Below are 24249 nucleotides of genomic sequence, written 5' to 3'. Positions count from 1 at the left end.
GAGGAGCCTTGGATGAACAGGTATTTGTGTTTTATGTTGTACATTGAGAGGAGGGCGACCTGTTTATGTATTTCCCTCAATAGCTCCATATTGATAAAGTTCCTCTAAGTTCAGCCAATTACTTTAAATAGCAACAATATTGGCACCACAAAAACAGTAAGAGCCAGATTTAAAGCTCGACGGATGGGCCTCCATCCATCAGTGTAGCCAACCTGGTGGTTCCTTTAAAGTACAAAAACTTTTGTGGATGGGCGCCATCAATTTTCACAGCTGACCGCCAAACCTTTACAAAGTATTTGGTTTTCTAAAACAAACTCCTGAAGTGGGATTTTGTGATTGAAAGACAAAAGTCTAACGACCCCTATACCCAGGAAGTTTATCCACTAGAATTGTGGGTCAATTTTTGTTTTTTTTCTGTGCCTCATCACAAGGTTTTACCTGGCAGTTACAGCCTCTACTCTTTTGTGGTGCTGGAGGAAGCTTTCCATTGACAAAGCCGACAGAAAGTTAGTGGTCCTCTTGACCTAAAACAGGGGAGGCGGACTGCCAGTTTGGTCAACAGAATAATCTGTCCTTTTTGGGATACAGTATGGTGTCTGGCAAACTCTAAATCTGTCCCTAAGTCTATTACCAAATGGGACTCACCAAAATGAGAAACATAAGTCATTTGCAGTTTAACCAGGCTCTGGATATCTGAGGGCGGCCATAGACTTCTTAGAATCTGTTGCTCTCAGACATCAATAGTGCGTACATATTGTTATTATCAGTAAATAAAAATACACATTATAAAGAAACTGTTTATTTATCTAAATTAAGTACAGAAAACCCCTGTAGGTAGCTACGGTGCAAATATTTTCAGAAACTCAGGCTCTTTCCTTTGGGCTTTGACAAGACTAATTTGAGGCCATTTTTAGGCCTTTGGTGGAGCGAGTGCAAGGAAGGTGTTTGAAAGGGCCTTAATACAGCTCTGGCCCTGCAATCGGGGGAAATAAAAATGCTAGCTCCTTCCTACTCAGAGCCACCAGAAGGGCAAGAGCGGGTTGACAGCTTTCATAAGCAGCTTGTCCCTCTGTTCCTGCTCATTACTCTACTCATACACGAGGATTATTGGACAGGAGGTCAACAACCTAGCAGAGCAATGCTCTCTCATAATGCGGCTCAGCACAGGCGACGCGCTCCATTATGCAGCAAGCCTCCATGACACGTGGAGCTGTTTCGGGGCCTTTAATTTAATAAACGGTGTAAACTCCATTGATATTTTTGGTTCTGCCTCGTGCACAGCCAAGAGATATTGAAGATTTAAAGAAATTATGTTTAACCTTATTGCTTTCTGAGTTGTCGGAAACCAGCCTTTCCAGAGGATTCCAAATAATTTTTAAAACATTGTTTTTTTCCAAAATGATGAAGAATCCAAGGTCTTCCCCGCCGCCATTCCATCCTTTTCAAGGTACCAATTGCGACATGTAACTAGAACGAGACTTGTGCAGTGCTGTTGCGCATTAAGCTGATAAATCACGCAGACAGGGAGTCATTAGTCAAAAATACATTTTCTGGAATCAAATTCACTTAGCGCAGACATACTGCTGGGGAGGGTGAGGAATGAGGGAGTCTGCTATTTCAGGCTTCGGTAAAATCATTGATCAGCCGCTGATTTGTGACAGACGTATACATTTGAAGTAAAAAATGCCTCTGTAAAACTGGGAATGCAACAAATGAGGACAGTGAATCAGCTCACCACCCCTGCTGCAAACAATAGCAGAGTTCCTGATTGTCTGAAGAAATACAGAATAAGTGAACAATGGGCCACATTCACAAAAGGATATCTTGAATGCTAATCGACCGAAAGCCAGAAACCCATTTCTATACTGGCTTTGCAAAAATGTTCTGCAAAAAAGAAGTAGTGCACATGTGCTTGCAGCACGCTTGAAAAACTTGCACAAGTGCACAATTTTGCGACTGGGTAAAAACATAATAAATTTAAAAAAAACACACATTTCCATATGCAGAATTGGAGTAATTGGGAAGAAGCCACGAAAGGCAATGAAAATGAGGGAAGCGCTGATTGTGAAAGCCAAGCGCATGTATGACTCTGAGGATTCACTGAGGAAGGGGAGCATCTTATGTATTCTGGTTCAATAATTGTTCCTTTGTAAAAAAAAAAAAAAAAAAAAACGTGAAAAGAAAGATATTTCGCTTGGAAAATATTCCAAGTGTGCCCTGGACGTCATTTTCATCAGAGGTATGAAAGAAAACATAAGGGGTCATTTAAACTCAGGCACATGGTGGACTAGTCTGCCAGGGATAGACTGTGGCCATGGCTGCTCGATGATCACATAAGATCATTCAATGTTTAGCAAACGGGCTTTAAGTTGCTTAAAGCATCCAACCTGGAAACTTTTTACTTAGAAAAATACAAACTTCCTATATAGGAGTTTGTTTGTTGCAAACCAAGTGGCCCATTGTGCACGGCGTTTTCTCTAAGCGCGAGGAGCCCTTTATTTATTTTCCCTGACACTATCCAACAATGGCAGAGCAAATCAGTGATGGTCGCCCTGCCCTGATTAGGGTGGGTGGAGAGACCATCACTGTGGCCTGGATAGCGCCATTGGTGGCTGCGAGGTCACAGGCTTACTTTTCTCCAAAATCAAAGTTTGCAACTGTGATGGGAAAAGAGTACCACTCATTTACTATGATGCTACCACTCTGCCAAACTCTAAAGAAGGAAATACTTTTTGCAGTGGTTTAAATGGGAAAAAGTGCACTTATTCACCAAATCTGACCTAAAGGGGCAGGTGAAGGCGGTGGGTTTATAGGTGGGCCATGTGGCAGGGGTATTGCGAATTGTTTAAGATTTTCCTGGTGTGAGTGATAACCGATGCAATTCTGCAGTGTATTCCGGGTGCCCGTCTGCATATAAAATACTTTTAATATTCTTTTTTAAATGTCATATCATTAAAGATTGCCTCTGCACAAATGGCACATGAATGAAATTTGAATTTTGACAGCATACAAAATTCCAGTTATAGCGATATTCACTCAGTAATCTAAATACAATAAAAATATGTGGTCTGCCCATTACACGATATGCGTTGCAGGTACAATATCCTTCTATGCTACTTCATAATGAGTACAAACATGGAAAAATGAGGAATGTGCTTTCCACTCACCCGTTGAAAGACCCCAAAAATTTGACTCCAGATAAGCTCTTCGTAATTAGGTAAAAGTACTTTTTGTTAGACTGGCTACTTCTAAATAATGAAGAGGAAAGTGGAATTATGCTTTCACAAAGATAATGCAATGCTTTCTAAGACTGGTGCAAGCATAACTCTTGTAGGGGTCACCTTGTGACAAGTTCTTACAGTCCAGTGCTTTTTATGATGCCCCAGGGAGTTCTGGGTGCTACTATCTATTTGTGCTTCCAAGGTACTAATGAGACCAACACTTCTGGTAGCAAGGATGGGTTTGCAAAAGGATCAGAACTTCAAAGAGTGCCCTTGATAATAACAGAATAAGATCTCCACACAAGTAGGATGTTAATGATGGTGGGTGCACATGCAAGGTGCATATTAAGGCGCAAGGGGACTATTGTCATGTGCTGAGTGCATTACGGCATTGGATGGACGTTAAACCCGTGGTTTTCCGTTTCATTTTTTAGACCTAACTTCCCCTGACGAAGGGTCAGCCCAAAATGCATTGTGGTCGAACAACTGTACCCACCCTTGTCTATGATGACACTACTTTTTGAAAGAATTTGAATTTCATTCCAATCATGGTGTAAATTAAACACTAGTTGACCTTAAACTACTGTTAATCTGTCAAATAACATTGGATTAATCTCCTTCGGGAGTGGGGCTGTGCAACCCGGGACGTTACCCGGTGGGATAACGCTTTCACAGTTCATTGGATGGATTAAGTCATTAGAGTGGTGGGGTCATGTGATGGGGTCACTATTGCATTTACAGGGTTGGGTACACATGCCTTTGGAGCAACAGTGCCCTGGGTGGACACAATTCAGCAGTACATATAGTTTAGCTGCTAGACCGAAAAATCATTCACTTTGTGATAGAAAGCTCCAAGTTGGTACAGATATTTGTCTTTGTAATAGTAATCATATTGGAGCAAGACCCAAGTTCAACTTGCCCATGACGTCATGTAGTCTAATCAAAATCCGAGATTTTTTAATTGGGCTACTATATAGATCTGCATCACTATGTTTTCTGTTCTGAGCCCTTTGTAGCTTTAGATTGTCAAACTTGTTACAGCACAATTTATGCCACACTGCATTGTTAGCCCTTAATGTCTCTCAACACCAGAACCATCTTTATTCACTTTAGTGTGAGATTCATAGGTATGCATTCCAATTCTTTAGATTTCTTCAGGTTATGGTCTAAAACACTATATTCAGATGCATAATGTTTGCATGTGGCATTTGCTGGACTAATAGATCTTTCTGAAGTGCTTTCCTGACAAAGAACGCAGATAGACTCATTTGTTGCAACAACATTATCGTGCTGCACAGTTTGACCATTGGTTGTGGGTGGTGCAATAAGGTATTGTTTACATATGCTGCTCATTTTCAGGCATTACAGAACATGCGTTGATACATGTCAATAAATATGAGTATTACCTAGAATGTATAACAGATTTGAATGTTAAAGTTTTCTACCTGATTTGGTGGCTTATTTGGTTTTATATTTATGATGACACAGTCTAGATTTCGATTAAACTGTATGATGTCATAGGTGTTAGGATAGACCCGTTAATGCTTACGCAGTGCCCTATGTAAGTTAGCATTCGCTGCACAGTCTTGTTTTCAGGCTTCATTTTAGGCTGTTCGAAACTGATCTTGTTCAATTCCGAGAAATGCCCTCTCCTGAGTTTAATTTCTGTAATGTAAGGTTTTGTTTCAGTAATGAGTACACTGTTCATGTCAGCGCATAGCTTTCTCACTAGATAGAAGTCCTCTCCCACTTATCTGGTGGCGGGCCCAGGATGGAAAGACCTTGGACTATGCTAGTTTGTGTAAGATACAAGAGTTGAAACCTTTTTTTGTATGTCACTGCCCAGCTGCATCTGCTTGGAAAATTCCACTGTGGGTGTGCCTTTGCCCAGCTATGGAATGTACATAATGTATCTTTATGCTTGTTGACTTTAGTTCCCTCTGTAGCACTCCTAGCAGGTGTACAGATGGTGCTCCACTCTGAGTGCACATACATAAACAGTTATTGGTTTGTATCCTCTACTGTCTGACCGACTCTTCATTTGGTACGGAAGACTTAGAAGTAGTCATTAGTGACCCAGGTGGCCCTAAACGGGTCACTTCCTTCAGTTGGCACCCGAACAGGAACTCCTTCTGGTGATTGATCCATCCCCTCTCCGCAGATGGGGAGAGGTCAAGGGCATCGTTGGGTCAGACTGACGCTCAGGGATCCCTGCAAGAAGAGTGTCTGTTACTCGCAGCTGCTCTTTCTGTCCTGCCAGACGGTGCCTCACCCAGTGGTCATCCTGAGTGGAGTCCTGAACGGCAAACCCTTGATCTGACTGTTTGGTCTGACGAGTCGGCAGTGGAGAACTGGTTCCTTTGTACTACTGATAGCAGGTGAGTTTGTTTTGAATCTATGTGGATATGGTATCATTGGGGTTTGGGTTTGTTACGGTCTAAGGACTGTTTAGGTAAAAAGTGTTTGCAAATACTTTGCCAAGTGAAATAACAACTTTGTTTTCTTTGCCATGCCTGGCTTTAGCAAATTTTGGACTTCGTGTTGTGGTTGTTTTTCCACAGATGCCCGGTTGGAAGAAGCTCAGCTGGCGCCTATTAAGGGAAGACCCAATTTTGATATGTATGTAAAACATGACTTTGGCCCTATTATGTTTAGTACATTATGGCACAAATATACGAGGGACAATGTGGAGTTGCAGTGGCCTTTTACAGGCTCTTTTGATGAACAAAAGATTGGCTTTATCAGGAACAGCAGTTTAAGAGACGAAGTAGACAGTCGATGTTTGATTCTCTTTGAACTTGGCAGAAGGAGGTTGAGCAAAGGTGGTTAAAAATGGAGAAAGAGGCACAGAAAGGGAGAATGCAGACACTGACGCAGAAAGCTGTAGCATATGATTGAGAAAAACAGGAGACAGGAATTGAATGTGAGGATAGGAGATTTTGGTTGCACATTGACAAGTCCTATCTGGCCAAAGAGGAAAATGACACTTTTGTAGAGGAGTTGTTAGATACTCGACCCCACCTACTTAAGCTCCGTAGAGGATATATCCCACTGTTCCTTTATAGTTACAGCAGCCTGTTTCATCTGCTCCAGTTTCCCCGTATCTACGGCTGGTATTTTAACAGCTTTGGCTAACAGCTTTGGCGCCCCCACTCCTTCTCTGTCCGTGCCATCTTTGACAACTGTAACCTCTGTGTCATCTACTGTTTTGACTCCTGTGTCCTATGTTCTTTCTCCTCCTGTGCAAACACTGACTACAGTTGTACCTACTACATCTATTGCTTCTCCTTCTATGGTTATTCATCCTCCGGTATTCTTGGATGTTGAAACACCTGTACAAAGATGTGTAGATAGGGATTGGGCGAAATTCATGAAGCGAGTGGGTCCATTGGTGCGGTCTGGGGTACGTGAGGATGAGAAGGAGGTACTAGCAAAAGAGGCTATGAAGTGCACTAGCAATGTGGTTTATAGCCCTGAGGACATTTGGCAAGTTGTGTGTGAGTTCAAGCCTTTTCTACAGCAGCACATTCTTCAGCACATGTCTGCTACATTGATAAAACTTTGGCGCACGCACATCAAAAAGGAGGCCCCACAAGTGATGGCCCAATAATAGAGATCGCGTCTATGTAGCTGATTTAGTGCCAGGACAGGTGCTCGCAAATCTTGCCACTATAGTCTCTTATAGAGGTCGTAGGTATGATAAGAGTCCAACTAAAATACACAGTTACCTATGTGTGAAATCCACCCAATATATAATTCAGAAATACCTGCGTTGACGGATCGCACGGTGCGATCACTAGACCGTCCATGACTGCTCGCTACTGGGAGCAATGGGTTTATACTCCATGGAAAAGAAGTGATGTTTTGGCCCTTAAGGCTGCATTGCCTGATCCTAGGAAAAATCCTGCCTATTATAAGGAACTAACAGAGGCTGCCACTTCTACTGTAATGACTCTTGCTGATATTTAAATGTACTTCGGTCTCATCCCGGTTGATATTTGGTGGCAGGTGCTTACTCAAACTCATGTTGCAGAGTTGGGCGGTATATGGGATGTGATTAAGGGATGGGATGAGGAAACGAAGCCAGGAGACAAACCCTGTGCTGGGATACTTGCTTAGCCTCGTCGTATTATTACATATATGCACACACTTATTCCACCTAAGAAGGTAAGTTGGGACAGATTGACGGCCTGTCCACAGAAGAAGGATGAGAGTGTGTCTGATTTCTTTACTAGGTTTGAAGACACGTTTTTGGATTATAGTGGGCAGGATATGTCCACTGTGGGAGGAGTTTGTTTGTTGAAAGGTTTGTTACTAATCTTCTTCCTGAAATAATGACTTGTTTGCAGGCATATGAAAGTACTTGGTCTACGTCTTCTCCCTCTGTTATTTTGAATATGGCTCAATATTATGAACATCGAGATCAGGAGGAGAAGAATAAAACTGACAAAAAGCATAAAGATTTAAAGACAAAGGTGTTGTGCTGCAGGAATTTTGGGGTAACACCAGAGGACTGGAAGGTCTTTCTAGACAACTCCCACGTACTAGGCAGCCGTCAACAACACCTCAGGGACAAATTCAATGACAGTAGGTATTTGTTTGGGTTTACACTGGCCGGCAGAAGCTTCCGGTTCTGTCATGCTCCTCAAGGCTATACAGAGAGTCCTAGTATCTATAGAAATTCATTAAAAGGTCAGTTGGATTTATTATCGCTTCCCCCAGGTAATTTATTGGTGCAGTATGTCGTTGATTTGTTAATTGCTTCTGATACTGAACAAGGTTGCAAAGACAGTACAGTCAAATTGCTGTTGCATTTGGCACATCATGGACATAAGGTCTCTTTCAAAATGTCAGTGTTGTCGACAGGACGTTACCTACTTAGGTCACCTACTGTCGAAGGAGGGTAGGAGGGTGACCCCTGAGCTCATTAGTACCATTGTTAAAATGCCCATTCCACAAACTCAAAAAGATGTATGTTCTTTTATAGGTATTACTTCCAGCTGTTGCCAGCGGATCCCAAATTATTAGTTTCTAAACAAACCTTTGCTTGCATTAATAACGAAAGCAGTGCACGAGTCTTTGCCTTGGACGCCTGAATCTCAGCAATCTTTTGAGCAATTGAAAACGGTTCTGTGCTCGGCTAAAGTGCTTGGCACACCTAATTATAGGAAACCGTTTGTGCTTTATGTTCATGAGCTGGCTGGTTGTGCACTTTGTGTCCTAACACAGACATGTGGGGATAAACAGAAGCCTTTTGCTTATTTTTCTGCTGTGCTTGACCATGTCTCAAGAGCCCTTCTGAGCTGCCTGAGAGCGGTTGCAGCTGTGGGCACTACAATCAGGCAATTGGCTGGACTCATGCTTGATACAGACCTCACAGTTATGGTACTCCATGTTCTGGATACACTTTTGTATAAGACAAAGACACAGCACCGCACGAGTACACGTCTTACTGGTTCTTAACTAACATTGTTTGCGAAGAATATTACGATTAAAAACCACTCTGAACCCAGCTACGTTACTACCCCTCCTTTCTGAGAATGATGCAGTTGACAAACATAACTGTATTTTCCAGATGGACAAAAAGAAGAAAGGACGGGTAGAACTGACTGATGTTACCATATCTGACCCTCAAGGGGAACAATATTCCGATGACTCATGTTTTAAATTACCAGATGGCATCCCCACTGCAGCTTATACTATCACTACGTTGCGTACAGTGGTAGAGACATCACAGGTCCCCTATCACTTGGCTCAAGCTGCTGAGCTTGCTGCCCGTATCTGAGCTTGTGAAATGAGTGAAGAACTGGTTGTCGATATTTATACAGACAGCCAGTATACATTTGGGGTCGCGTATAATTTTGGCCAACTCTGGGCAGAGAGAGGGTTTCTTACCTCCCATGGTACCAAAAACCAACATGGGCACCTTATATTGTGGCTTTTGTCTGATTTAACGCTCCCCAAGAAATTGGCAAAAATTATGTGCAGCACGCATAGGAAGGTAACTGATGATGTGGGTAGAGAAAATGACTTTGCAGATCAGGTAGTTAAGGAGACGGCCTGAAGTAAAATGAAAAAAATATTGCAGGCCCAGCTAGGGGTGTTCCTGAGGTTGCTATGTTTGAGAATGCCCTTGAGAGTGTAAAGGAAATACAAAGTGAAGCAATGATGGAGGAACTAGCGAAATGGCAGGAGAGTACAGCACAGTTAAACGAGGAAGGATGTTGGATTGATAAATCTGGAGAATAGAAATGGATGTTGGCAGATGCATATGTCCTTCCTGTGGTTACTATGGCCCATGGTCAAGCTCATATTAGTGTGAAAGGCATTTGTAAATTGTTAGCCCCTTTATGGCATAACAGTAAATTTCCAAGACAGCTGCACATTTGGTGAAACATTGCATGGTCTATATGATACATAATCTAGGGAAGGGTACTCCTACACCACCTGGTAATTTTGCACCACATAATTTTCCATTTGAGGCTCTCCAAATGGACTATATTGAATTAGAGAGATGCAATAATCTTAGGTATATTTTACTGGTCATATGTGCATTCAGCAAATGTGTTAAGGCTTACGCCACTAAAGACAATTCGGCCATTACAACTGCGAAGAACTCCTTAAAGAGTACTTTCTCGTTTCGGCTTTCCCTGAATCATCTGGAGTGTCACCGGAAGTCATTTTAATGGAAAGTGATTATGCTGATTTGTGAAGGTTTGCAAATTAAACAGAAATTTCATGCTGCCAATCATCTGCAATCAACAGGTTCGGTTGAGGAATATAATGGTACTCTCAAACTGAAATTGGCAAACATTCAGGAAACAACAGGGTTGAAATGGCCAGATGCTCCACCTTATGAGGTTGTGTTTGGATGCTCAGCAAATGTATGGGGAATCCCATGTCCTTGTAAATATTCTTATATTGAATATCATGTGTTGCTTGATTATCTTGGACAGTATATCAGAAAGGCCCGGCCACGACATTCAACCTTGTGACTTCACTCTGGTGCTGAATTTTCAGAGGAAGAAAAATCTGGAGCCCCGCTGGAAAGGCCCTGAGCAGGTTCTATTGGTGACACGGACGGCAGTAAAGGTTGCTGGTCAAAAGAACTCGGTTCATGCCACCCACTGCCTGAGGATTCCTTTTCCGTTGCCATACGACCAGTGAGTCCAAGAAGGTCTCGGCGACACTGAAAGTGAGCAAGTGCCCAGGCTTGTTACCTTTACTGAAGCCAAGCTGACCTGGACACAAACAGATGAGGAGAACGACAAGGTTTTGAACGAGGCTGTCCAACCAGAAATGCGAGCACTCCAAGAGCCTTTGTTCATTGATTACACAGTGCCTGGAGCTGCCTGATATTAATTTACACCCTCGGCTGAGGGCTAGTGAGTCCAAGGAGAACAAAGATTAGGGATGTTCTGTACAAGACAGGTAGTGCTGAGTGACAGTATCAACAAAATAATTGAAATGAGATGGAGATTCTGTAATTACTTTGCCTTTGTTGTTTGAATATTAGTTAGAGAAACAAAAGTATACGTTAAAGGTATACCACCTTTATCGGTGTAGGATAGATTAAAAGAACTTAGGACAGAGCAAGCTCCACCAGCGATGCTTAAGAGCAACAACTTATTGATGGACATTAGGGGTCTGTGACAGTGAGGTTCTGATGGACACTGGGAACTTTATATTTTTGTTGCATTGTCCTTCTTTGAATTCATCATGCATCCCTTTGGTAGAAAGTTTGGTGAGGAGGAGCAGCCTAAAACATTATTTTATTATTGTAAAATAATATTAAGGTGTGAAACCTATGCCTTTCAATTTGCATGTAGCTTGTTGAAACCAGTTCCGCTGGAAAAGTTTTGATGGTGGGGATGCTGCCATCAAAGTTACATCTGTGAAGTCAGGGGATTGTTATAATTCCAAGCATCACACAGAAAAGTGTAGCAAATGAGCCACATTCATTCTGCATGATAGTACTAAAGGTGGGGCATGTAACTGGTGGTTCATCGTGTTGTAGCGCACTGTCATTTAGAGACAGCACATTTTACATTAATATGACCAATACCTTTGTACAGACATACAGGTTTACTGATAAAGCTATACAACGCAATAAGGACAATTTGTGAAAATCAGATTCCAGCTAGTGGCGTAGCCAGTGTGCCATTGGCCTGAGTGCAAGGAAGGAAATGCATCCCTGCCCTCTATTTGAGGTGGCAAATACGGCAACAATCAGGATTCCGTAGACCCCTGAGGCTTCTGTGTCACAGCACCTGCTGCACCAATGGGAGCGAGGGCCCTGCGTTCTGCAAATAGTTATCTTTTGCACATTACCAATAAAAAAAGTACCATCCTTTGTTTCCATCCTATTAAGAATTACATTCCAGAATTACAAAAGAAAGTGCTTCATTTGTGCTTTTCTAAATCGAATTTAGCAATATTATCACAGTTCATTTAGAGGTCTTTACAATTTGTTGTGTGTTAGCAAAACATTACTTCTGAGCATACAGGCTGTCAATATTAATCTCTCTCTGCAATCAGAAAAAGAAAAGTAAACATCAATCTCTGTGCTAAAAAAATTAGTAGCAATTTGTCAGAAAATATTGCCTGACAATTGACCACTGTGACAAGATGGTTATTCCGGAGGTGTACAGGACCCCCCACACCTTATACTTTCAGCACTTATGGGCTTCCTAGGGAAAGGTTAACACAAATGTATTAAATAGATGTATGACGGAACCACACAAGCCATTACAACGCATGGCTTTGCAACGTGGTCCTTACAATGACTGATCTTTACCACTGCATTCCTTTACCTCGCAAGTCTTTACAAATCACAACCACTTTGCCTCTTGGGAAGGCGTTGGACTTTGAAAGGGTATAAATAACTATTCTAACTCCAATCTGCGCAACAGTGGGGAAAGCATTAGACTTCGACGTCCAACATCGCTTCCCTTGGGGCTAGTAGTTGTAAAGACTTGCATGGTAAAGGGATGCAGTGGTAAAGACGGGTCATTGTGCAGACCACGTTGTTAAGGTAGTGCCTGTTTAGACTTCATGGTAAATGAGGTTTCCCTTAAAAATTAAATAAGCCTGACAATAATTTCAGAGATTGTGTTCACTTAGCAACTGCTTTGGCCTAGCTGTAAGTCTAACTTACATTTTGTAACCCCTGAAGATCTCTGCAGCGGCTCTGGAAGGATAAAGGGCCCAGCAACTGCGTTAATTGAGTTCTGGGACCTTAACCATGCTGGATGGATGGGGACCCCGCTGCAGGAATCTGCTCCTTGCATCCTAGGTCCCGTATGGCGCTTGATGTTGTAATACAGTCCTTGCTGCTGCAGCAGGTGGGCTTCCTTGTTAGCTCCTCCACCTGGCTGGCACTGGAGGGAAATCTGGTGTATACATGCTGTCCTCGGTGCTCCTTGCTGGCTCCTTGCTACGCCACCGCGCTGCTGTAGAGGTAAAGAATGAAGGGAAAGCTATTCCAAACTGCACTTTTAAAGGGCTTCCCTTCCTTCCTGCCACACAGCGACCTGGATGGTGATTTCACAGATTGTGCTGATGCCAGCGTGCTCGTCACTGCGAAATGCTAACCAGGTGAGCACGCTCCTCAGAGTAGAAATGTTGTGTTTGTTTATTTTATAGCATGGACATTACTCAGAGGAGTCCGAGTTCTTTACAATAGAGAGAAAGAACGATATATGATAAATATAGAGTAACATGGTAGTAGGTGACAATGCATGTATCTACTCTGGTTACTCATGTAGAGAGTTACACATGTATAAATTACATATTCATTACAAATTACATATTGAGAAAAGTTAAAACGATTAGGCTTACATAAATACATATTACATATGTACCGAGTTGAAACTGAAAGTTCGTTAGAGCTCTCGAGGGTGTCATGTAACAATCAGGGTCATGGCATTAAATGTGAGGGCGTATGCCTCCTGGTGGGTAAGTTGGTGAGGAATGTAATTGAAAAAAAATTCTCTGGAAGAGAAGAGTTTTAAGGTCCGTTTTAAAGGTCCGAAAAGAGGTGGTAGTGCTAAGGTTTGGAGGCAGTGAATTCAAAATTTTAGTTGTATTACCTGGGAAAGATTGAGTCATGAGTCTTTCCCTTTTGAAGGTTCTAGCAACAGATTTTCAGCATTTACTGAAGGTCTAGAGCCACCTGACTTCTTGAGTTTGTTTCCTAGGTTGCGAGGGGTGGAATGTGAATGGCTTTATGGGTGATACAAGCAGTCTTGTATATAGTCCTGGCTTCACTAGGAAGCCAGCGAAGCGTTTGCAGCATAGGCATATTATGGTCATTTCTTTTGGCCCCGTAAATTATGTTCATGTGATAACCATTTCTTTGGATAATCCCGATGAGTTGTAGTGAGTACCAGTATTCTCCATGGCAGAGAGAAATTCCGGTACTCACGGGAATAAAATAAAAGTGCCGGTATTATGTACTGGTGAGTCGCAGTCCATTTAAAGCGTAGCCTTCAAGAATATTTGTGTGGTGTATTTATGATATTTGCTAGGGATGTGGACAGTTTATATCGTTATTTAATGTTAAAAAAATGGTTTTACGTAAGATAGGCTTTACAAAGAATCAGCCAGATTCATCAATGTCCCAATCTGTGATTTCTAAATTGCGAGAAAAAGCGAATCGCAATTAAGAAATCGCAGAATGGCATTCATGAATATTTGCGAGAAAAAAAAGCGAATCGCAATCGGCCGCAATCGCCGATAGCTAGTCCCCGAAAATTGGTAATTATTCGCATATTCGGCTGATACCCGTGTGGAAATTGCGATTTCGCAACTAGCGATATCGCAAATTGCGATCTTGCTAACTGCGAGATCGCAAAAATGGGAAGTCGCATCCTGAGCACAGTGATGACATCACAACCAGGAAGTAGGCAGATTCCACCCTCATTCAGCAGTGAGAGCTTGAACTGGAAGCATCATCATCAGAGGTCCCCTCCAGTGTGCCTACAGGAGTTATTTAGGAGCCACCCCAGTGGCTAGCATGTCTGAGGAAGCTGCAGCTGGATCTGCCAGTGGGAGAAAAAGGAAAATAAAATGTTCAGAGCAAGAGCTCGAATTTTTAATTGAAGGAGTCTGCAAGGACTACAATCGGCTCTTCGGGAAAGACTCCAGAAGGGTGCCCGAGGCCGATAAAAGGCGGCTATGGTTGCGCATCCGCGCTAAAGTTAACTCTGTGGGGGTGACCCAGCGCTCCGTGGACGAGCTAAAAAAAACGCTGGTATGACCTCAGAGGGCGGTCAAAGGAGAAGATTGCGGAGAGGCTGGGGGAGCGTGTGGCGACAGGTGGAGGGGAGCCCACTGTCCCACCGAATACACCACTGGAGGACCGAGTGGAGGACACCATAAATCCACAGGCATGCGTGGGTGTGACACAGCTTGACTCCTCCCGACCCACCCAAGACACACCAGGTAAGTGCCATGCGACTGCGACCCCCTGTCCCCTAACAATGTCCATGACTCCAGAGCATCCCATATCAAACCCCAGTCATGCAGCCAAAGCACACCACTAAAGCGCTATTGCAGTGTGGGACCTGTAGTCTGACCACAATTTCCATCTTGCCCCATTAAGCCAGACATGTTTAGTGAGAGTCAATCCTGCAGCGACTCAGGGAATGGTAGTCTGCATGCATGTAGGAAGCCTAAATGTGTAAGAAACATGTCACTAATCAATGTCCACTTTACATCACAGGTGGCGTAGAAGTCCCCAGCACAGACAGCGATGGCCTGGTCATTGAGGACATCACGGAGGACACAGAGGGAGACACAAATCTATCCCCACAGCCCGGACCATCAGGGCAAGCTGCTGCACCAGCGGTCATTACACCACCTGCCCCTGTAGCACTGCCCGTCACACAACCACCAGTGGGGCATGCAACACCAGCAGCAGTTCGTCAACCAACCCGCCGCCCTGCGACTGTGAGGAGCCAGTCCAGCGGACTGGTGAGGGGTCAGCGCACTAACAATTCCCGTGCTGGCAGGGGACAAAACGTGCGAGCAGGTGGGCTCTCCATCAAGCGCTATATGCTACATGTGCATCAGATGCAGGCCCGTCATCTCGGGGCTATCCACCTCCAACTGGACAAGACCGCCCGAAATGTAGCACTAATGTCAGACCGCATGGAGAGGATGACAGCCGCTATGGAGGCCAACACACAGGCCATGAACAGGCAGCGGGATCTCAACCGCCGCAGACACCGCCAACTGCTGACCCGCCTGTCAGCATGCACGCGGTCCAACTACATAATAGGGAACGCGACTTCCCAGCTCTCGTGACGCTCCTTGGCCATGCAGGTCCAAATGGTCCAGTGCTGCCAGGACGTCGTGAGAGCTCTGGAGCATGTGTCAACAGCAGTGCAGGGCATGCAGGCTGCCGGCCATGGCAAGGGGGGGGGAATTAACGACACAAGTGAGGCTACATCCAGCCATATCAGCCAGTCCATTCCACCGGTGGTAGCACCCCGCTGCAGCAGCAGGCCCTCTGCTGCCTCACGGCCTAATCAGGAGGAGGATGGAGAAAGGAGGCTGGGAGCATCTGCCCGGAGGCGGCATTGAACAATATAACATTAACATAAGGGGCCATGCTGCTGCTACAAGCATGCCCTCCTGAAGAACAGACATATGACGCAATATATCATTCATGTACCAGTTTGCAGAATGCCCAGTTTATTGTGCTGTAACAATTACAAATATTCTGACTAACTTAATCTGACTCATGTCATTATTAATGTTGTCATGCATGAGTTAGGTAATGGGTGTGGGGAGTGGGTGAACTAGAAATAGTTCATGCAGATTTGGTTGCGCCGCATGTGTCCTTCTGCAGGATTCTCGCTGCGTGTGTGACGCACATGTGCAGGTGGTCGGTTGTCCCCTTCCGACTCACTGCCAGAGATGTCAACAGGTATCCTGCGCTTGGTAGCAATGTTGTGGAGGATTGCACACACAGCCACGATGCGGCAGCAGACCTCTGGCTCGTATTTGATGGCCCCACCAGTCTTGTGCAGTATGCGGAATCTGCTCTTCAAAAGGCCAAATATCCTCTCAATGCAATTTCTTGTGCGTATGTGTGCTGCATTGTAACGCCGTTGCTGTGGTGTTGCAGGGTTGAGGTATGGTGTGAGGAGGTACTCACGGACAGCGTAGCCGCTGTCACCTGAATGATAGGAGCAGAGGGTGAGTGCCTGTGCGGTGCAGCTCCATTATCACAGTGTAATATTGTGGGGCATGTGTACTTACCCAGTAGGTGTCCTTTACCAAAGTCTCCCCTGGCCAGTCGTGTGTGAATGCCACTGTGCCGGAATATGAAGGAGTCATGTGTGCTCCCCGGGTACTGTGCCACTATGTCCGTGATGATTGTCTTTGCATTGCACACCATCTGGATATTGAGGGAGTGGTAGGACTTGCGGTTGTGATACATGTATTCCGTTTGTGCTGGTGGGCAGATGTGGATGTGGGTACAGTCAATGCATCCTATTATATGTGGAAATTGGGCTACATTGTAAAATTGCAGCTTGGTGTCATTCAAGTCCTGTTGGCTGGTGGGGAATGAGATGTAGTGGTGTAGCCGGGTCAGCATGGCCTCCAGGAAACTCCTTAGGCAGCGGGACATGGTGGGCTGGGATATCCCCCCTGCGACAGCGACTATCCCCTGGAAGCTTCCGGAGGCCAGTAGGTGCAGGCTGCACAATACCTGCATATGGGTGGGAACGGCATTGGTCCTCCTTGTTGGGTGCTGCATCAGGGGGTCTAGGTGCTGGATCAGCTTGATGATCATTGCCCCATTTAGGCGGTACTTCGCGTACATTTGCTCCCTGGTTTGGCCCAGAAGGGTGACCCGCACACGGAATATCCGCTCCTGGATCCTACGTCTGTTCCGTGCTGCTCGCTGCAGCCTTCGCCGCCTGACCACCATGTAGAGTCCTGGCATTGTGGGAGTCCTCAGGCTCCAGCTGCATGTCCTTAAGTGTGTTTGGTCAGGCCTGCACCTGTTTGTAGTTTGCTAACGTTTTTTTGAACTTTTTTTTTTATTCATACTGGTCACCACCTGGTTTGGGTTCTCCTTAAATTGCGCGTCGCAAATAGCGATTTTCGGGTTTTTCGCAATATGCGATTTTTCATGAATGGCGATTGCGATTATTTTTTGAGTTCGCAAATGAATTCGCAGAATCCATGGTTTCTCGCTATTTCAGATTCGCAAATGGGCTTGTTCCAGGATTCTGCGAATGTATTTGCGGACTCGCAAAATTTATGTTGCGATCGCAATTTTGCTTCATGAATCTAGCTGAATATTTTTACTGAACGATGTAATTTCGCAGAAGAAAAAAAATCACATTCTGCAAACATTGTTCATTATGCATAGAAACGTTAACCTGTCGGGAAAATATTCCACATACCTTTTCCAGGATGGTTGGGTTTAATTAGAGTGAAAATGATCTTTCTATGAATTGCACATTATCTAAAAATAAGGAAAAAGGTGTCCGCTTGAATCAGGTCAGTAGGGCTTTCAGTGTTCGAATCTGCATTACAGTCCTAGGGGCTAATTTATGAGCCCTTGCGTCACTTTTGCACCACTGGCGCGTCACTTTTTGTGGTGGGTCACTTTTTGTGACGCACCAGCAGTGTAAAAAATGTGCATTGTTGCGCCACATTTACAAAGTGACGCATCTAGATAGATGCGTCACTTTGTCAACCCCTGCGCTACATTATAACTGCGCCAGGTATAATGTATACAGGAGGGGTGTTCCCACGCAAGAAAGGGTCATAGAAGTGACGCAGTGAAATCTACCAGATATCACTGCGCCACTTCTGGGACCCAAATGCGTCAAAATGTTACGCCTGCCTCACAGCAGGTGTAAGACTGACGCAAGCCCTTTCACATGGGGCTTGCCCCATGTGAAAGGACACATTGCTGAGTTTGCGTCACTTTTGTGATACACTCCAGCAATGCGTCACTTTTGCGCCATACAGATACGTCAGAAATACTGACGTATCTGTAACTCCTTGCGACATGATGCGTCATACAGTAAATATGACGCATCAGGTATGTCGCAAGGAGCGCGCACTGAGAAGTGACACATCGCTGCTTTCATGCAGCGATGCGACATTTCTCATAAATGAGGCCCCTAGTTTTTTCATTTATTGGGGTCATGGTGGTATGTCGACACTGAATTTGGTATTGCTTAGTGGCCGGCGAGTGTAGAGCTGACTGCTCTCTTGTTTAATATTAGATCTTATTGAATAGTCACTGGCTTTATAGTGCATTATGTGACTGTAGCTGGACAATGATGCTAGAGGGCAACATTAGATAACTGTATGTCTCTCGTGCAATGTTGTTTGGGCGTAGGAGTGGTGTATCTACTTTTTTCTAAGGTTTTTCTTTTTTTATATACAAATAGCAAATCCCAACAATGGCTTTTGGTGAAGGTAATGTAACGCACAAAGATCTGTGCAGATCAAAGATTGTATCAATTTCAGACTGGTATCAATAGACAACGCTTAGGCAAATCACACGTTTCCACTTATTTCCATTGTTGGCGTTTTCAGACTCATAATCACATTTTCAGAAATTCCTGCACTATAAATTTAACATCAAGTCTTAGGACATGCAGGGTGGCGTCTTATCATTGAAAACAGAATGTCGTGGAAATACGACCTCTAATCAGAGATGTCATCATGCAAATTTTACACATAAGTGAAGCCTCTGCCTCCCACCATTTCTTCACATCTGTCAGCCGTTTCCCAATCGCTGGAGCATCCCTCTCCATCCACATAATGTCGAGACATCTTTTGCCAGCAGTACCATTAACAATTCAATGTTCTGCTTTCTCTTGCCAGCATTTGGCTTTGGAACCAATCCCAACAAACAAGCACTCAGAGGTCTTGAGACGCTCAAAACAGCGCAGTTGTTAATTTCATCAAACACTTCCATCCTGTATTTGCCAAACAGAGTGTATTTGTATATTAAATAAAAGAAATCACTTGTTCCTGTCTGAATTTATCATCTCTCCTCTCCACTAACACATGCATAAAGATTGATTCTATACCTTCTATGGAGGATGTTTAACTGTATCAGTTTAAGTCTAGCTTTTAAAGACATGGGAGGCATATTCTCAAGGATGTATCGCCGAGTTAACAACACTTCATCACAGCCAAAGTGGCGATACATTTATCGCCCCATTCACAAGCGGGTGTTAACAGCCCATATCACCAGTTTACCTGCGATAGCAGCTGCAAAAAACATCGCCACAGAGAACACTGGCAACTAACGCTAATTAGATGCAGAGTAGGCATTCCCGTGCAAAAAGCTGTGGCAACACCACACTGCAATATTCTCAACGACCAGCCAGATCTTCGATAAGAACCCAAAACAAGTGATAAGGTGCCTTAGCAGCAGAAAAGGGAGCCCAACCCAAAGCCACACCTGAAGGCAAACAGAAGCCATGGAGCTACTGATCATGCAGCTCGAAGCCCCAACAGGGCCATAACACCCACCACCACCCCCATGCCAGGCAAGGCTTCTACGCCATGGCTGGCTTCCCGCAGGTGTTGGGGGCAATTGACTGCACACATGTCCTACTTGTGCCCCCTGCCGACACTGCACACAGTTACCACAACAGAAAGCACACGCATTCCATCAATGGGCAGGCAATTGTGGACCACCGGGGACTCTTCACCAATGTCGTCGCCAAGTATCTAGGCAGTGTGCATGATGCATACAACTTCCGACAGTCCATCATCAACCAGCCCTTCCAGGCTGGCACCTATGGAAATGCTCTGGTCATTGGTAAGTACCAAATGAATACACAACACACCTCAAACCCACCATCATGCAATTCACAACTCTGGAAATGCACACGTCCTAAAGTCACATACAACATGCCAAACAACATGCCCACCCACCAGACACAACAGCACAACTTACTGTGGGAACCTGGGCCAGCGATGTACACCAGCCATCAATGGCATGGCACCTCAGCCACGCAACAGCAGAAAGTGGAGAGAGGTGGTACCCAGGCATGTGCGAAGGAGGCAAGTGACCGATGAATGAGAAGGTACACAATGCCAAGTGTGGTGTGGATGTGCTGGACAGGCTGCAGTATGCAGACCACACACATATCCATATCCACATACACTGCTGGTGTATGGAGTGTAGTGGACAGTGGACGCAACCATATCACCGCAGCCAGTGGGAGAGATCACAGAAATGTAGCTTGTCATGTCCAACCTGTAAGCATGTGCGGAGTGGGCTGGCCTGGCGTATGTAGGGGTGTGAATAAAAAGAACGTTGCCCTGGGCGTGGTCCTCTTCCGGGATGGCAACGTCCCTGCCAGGGTGGTGCCTCTCACACCACCACGAGGCTGACGCCATCAGCGGTGGTGCCTGTCATCCTGTGCGCCTGCTGCATCCCGGGCCGCTGGTCCCTGAACCCGTCTTGACCACCCCTGCGCAAACAGGCCTCAATGCTCACCTCCCGACAAAGGCATGTGTCACAGAGTGCCCTCCACATGCCAGTGCAAACTCCAAGCCTGAGTCCCGCAACCCTGGCAGCCTCCTCAGACTATCACGGCCTCTGCGACACAGGCTCGCAGTACTCCTTTCTCGTTGACATACTCTACCGGCATACCCAGCGAACTAGTAGGTCACACATTTGGAACTGAGTCTTGATTACACTTTGGCAGAGAACATTATTTATAGTAGATTTTATGTCACTATACTCCATTCGATGTAGTGCCACCAAGTCCATGCATAGCATTTCAATAACATGTGTCTGTGGGCCCCTGCTGACTTGAGGATTCCGGCCTACACTGCGGTCCTGCAGGCCTCACACCAATCCAATACAGTCCGTACCAGGCAGGACACGTCATCGTCGCACGCTGCACACAGGCTCAGCTCTGGTGCCTCTACCTCCGTCAACCACAAATCTTCACCACATGCCCCTCCAACGTTGTGTGTTAGAGATCCAGGAGGAGATGGCTGGACAGCGGATGAGCCACGCTGACCACTGCCTCCGGCCTACACTGTGGTCAACTAGGTCCCACATTTGGAACTGAGCCTTGATGTCTGCATGGCAGTGTTCATGTCACAGTACGCAAGGAGAGGAGTAAGAGGAAGATGTACTGCAGTCGGGAGGAGAAAAGGCTCTCCGTCACAGAGGTGATGGGACACTACCAACAACTGCACTGGTGCCCCTAACTCTGTGCATCGCAGGCCTACAACATGTGACTGTGGGCCCCTGCTGACAGCTACCTCGGGCACACACTGCGGATGAGTGGGTTACACAATTTGAACTGAATCTTGCTCACTTCATGGCAGCCCCGGCCCGTGGTGGGAGTTTCGGTGGGGCGGAGAGGAGGGGCAGGGTGGGGGGTGCTAAAAACCGGAGTATGGATAATTGAAGGTAAGTAAACAATTTAATTTATAAAACAAATTTCGTAGCACACCCTGCATCACATTTTGCGATGCAGGGCGCACTACGAAATTTGTTTTATTAATTAAATTGTTTACTTACCTTCAATTATCCATACTCCGGTTTTTAGCACCCCCCACCCTGCCCCTCCCCCGCCTCGCCTCTCCGCCTCACTGAAACTCCCTCCACGGGCCGGGGCTGCTTCATGGCAGAGTTTATTTCATTATACAGGCCTCATCACAGACTGCATCCCCTTGCAGCTATGGTGTCACTTAGCATGTGCCCCGAAATCCATGGGCACTCTCTGGTTGAACTTTGGTGGCGTCTTAGTCTATGGGCTGAGGGTTGTCTTCATCATCATGTAGCTGATACTGACACTGTGGTAAAGAGGAGTCTGTAGCATTCAACTCCACAATTTGCTTGTTTCTGCTTGCTTCTGCCCTCTGCATAATGCCCTGGTAGGACACCTTCCACTGTCCCCCAAAACCCTCCGCCACCTTCTCCTTGGACAGCGACGAGGACCCGCTCAGCTCGAGTGGCCCTATCTCAGTGCAGTGCAAGGTATCGTCCCATGGTGGTGTGCCTGTACCGGCCGTAGTGCATCCGGGGCCACTAACTATGTGCAGCTCAGGTCATGGACCCTTGCTGTTTGAACCATGTACTGTTGATTGTCTGATCACTGTTGTGGTTGTTGCCAGCCCCAACCACCCCCTGAGGGGTGCCTTACACTACCCAAGACCCATCCAGCACACGCATCACTGGACATGTGACCCTGGCAATAAAAGAGGCCGGGTGCACATGCCCATAGCCAGTTCCACAGACTCACTCAGTGTGTCCGTGTGGTCATTATGTATGCATAAGGGCCCCGGGCCATTTCATATTACATTGTGCTGGGTACAGCGGGCACAACAATGTCACCGCAGGCAGTGGGGTAGACCTAGGACATGAAGCCGTGTCATACCTCACTGTGAGCATAAGCGGAGTGGACAGGCATATGACAGTACAGCGTAGGGGTGTCGCTCCTCCACATGTGGATCTGGGTGTGGTTAAGTTCAGGCCTTGGCAAGGCAATTACTCATGCGTGTGTCTCTGTTGTAGTGTCTGCGCCACCCGTCTTGCAATGGACGATGTTGCTATGTGGCATGCCCCCGGAGTGCAGTCTAGGCCGAAGGAGTACATGAGGGAGGACATGCCTGCTCGGGGTCAGGAATCACACATGACAACTGTTGTGTATATTGCTATTAGTGCAGCATGCGCTAAAAGTCTGCCCTCAACCGCATCGTGAGTTCAGCCAGCCATGAACTCTACATCTGTGTCAGCCCTGTCCTTACAATGGGCCTACACACACGTGGCCGGCCACCTTCAGCGCACATCATCACTGTGTCATAGTCAGGCTTGTGGACATGCACAGACAGGCATGACAATAGTGTGCCGTAGGGGTGCAAGTGATGCAACCGCGCAGCGCACACCAGTGACTATGCTCGGGGGAGGGAGGTGCTGCAGTGAGGCTACGGAATACACATTGATGCCTCTCATTTGCAACAGGGATTGAAACAACCTAAATGCACTCAGTAAATAAAGTTAAACAGCAAGTGTTAATACAATCAATTCAATTATCAACAATGAATTCTGGTGCGTGCATAAAGGAACAGGCCCTGCAAGCCTGTGTGTATACTGAAAAGGAAAATCACCAGACGGGGGTCTGGATGCCTAATGCACTGCTCGAGTCACTCAAGTGAGTGTAAATCAAAAAGTCTTTTTCAAATAGTCAATAAAGTTATACTGTTGTATCATGAGGTTGAAACACAATGTACAATTGAAAACAAAATATGAAACGTGGAGTTCCTTCGTGGAAAATAGTTCTTTTTATAACATCAAATGATTATCCAAGGAAAATGTTCGTAATTCACATGATCCAAGCGTAGAAGTTTCAAAACATTTCTTCAATTAAAGTTCTATTAACAAATCCCAATGCATTTCGGGCGTAGCAAATAGCCCTTCATCAGGGGAATCTAAAGAAATAATATCGAATATTACTAGAGAATTTCTTGTATGCAGGCATACATTAAACATTAGAGAATGCGAGGAAAGCAGATGAATAGATGAGAGATAGAAACTAAATAGGTGAGATGTGTTGGGATAAAGGAAGGTGAGTGAAAAGGATTAGTTACAAGTAAAGGTGGTGCTCGATGGTGCAATGACCACAGGTGGTGCAGTGGTGTTAAATCGACAGCAGGTGGTGAAAATTATTGAGGGTACCGAAATCAGAAACCGTCAAGAGTTGGTGAGCGATATTCAAAATACGGAGTAAGTGGTAAATATCAGAGTGAGAAATCGAAATAAATGGGCTAGCTCGTGTGGGGTGAAAAAACGTTAAACTGAACTTACTGAACTGAGCTGTAAGCTCAGTAAATCAATGCCAATCGGTCAAAAGTGAACGAAATTGATAGAGCTGTAAAAAGAAACCATAATGATGTAAAAGACGCGGTGACTAAACACAACGTAAACTCAGTAAAACAAACCGACGCTTACCGTGAGACAGTCTTCGTGAGGACGCAAAGGTGTCATGGGATTACACTGTAAGTAAAT

The sequence above is a fragment of the Lissotriton helveticus genome, chromosome 5_1, assembly GCF_964261635.1.
Source record: "Lissotriton helveticus chromosome 5_1, aLisHel1.1, whole genome shotgun sequence".
Classification (NCBI taxonomy): domain Eukaryota; kingdom Metazoa; phylum Chordata; class Amphibia; order Caudata; family Salamandridae; genus Lissotriton; species Lissotriton helveticus.
The sequence above is the reverse complement of the archived record's forward strand: the minus strand, read 5'-3'. Positions refer to the sequence as shown.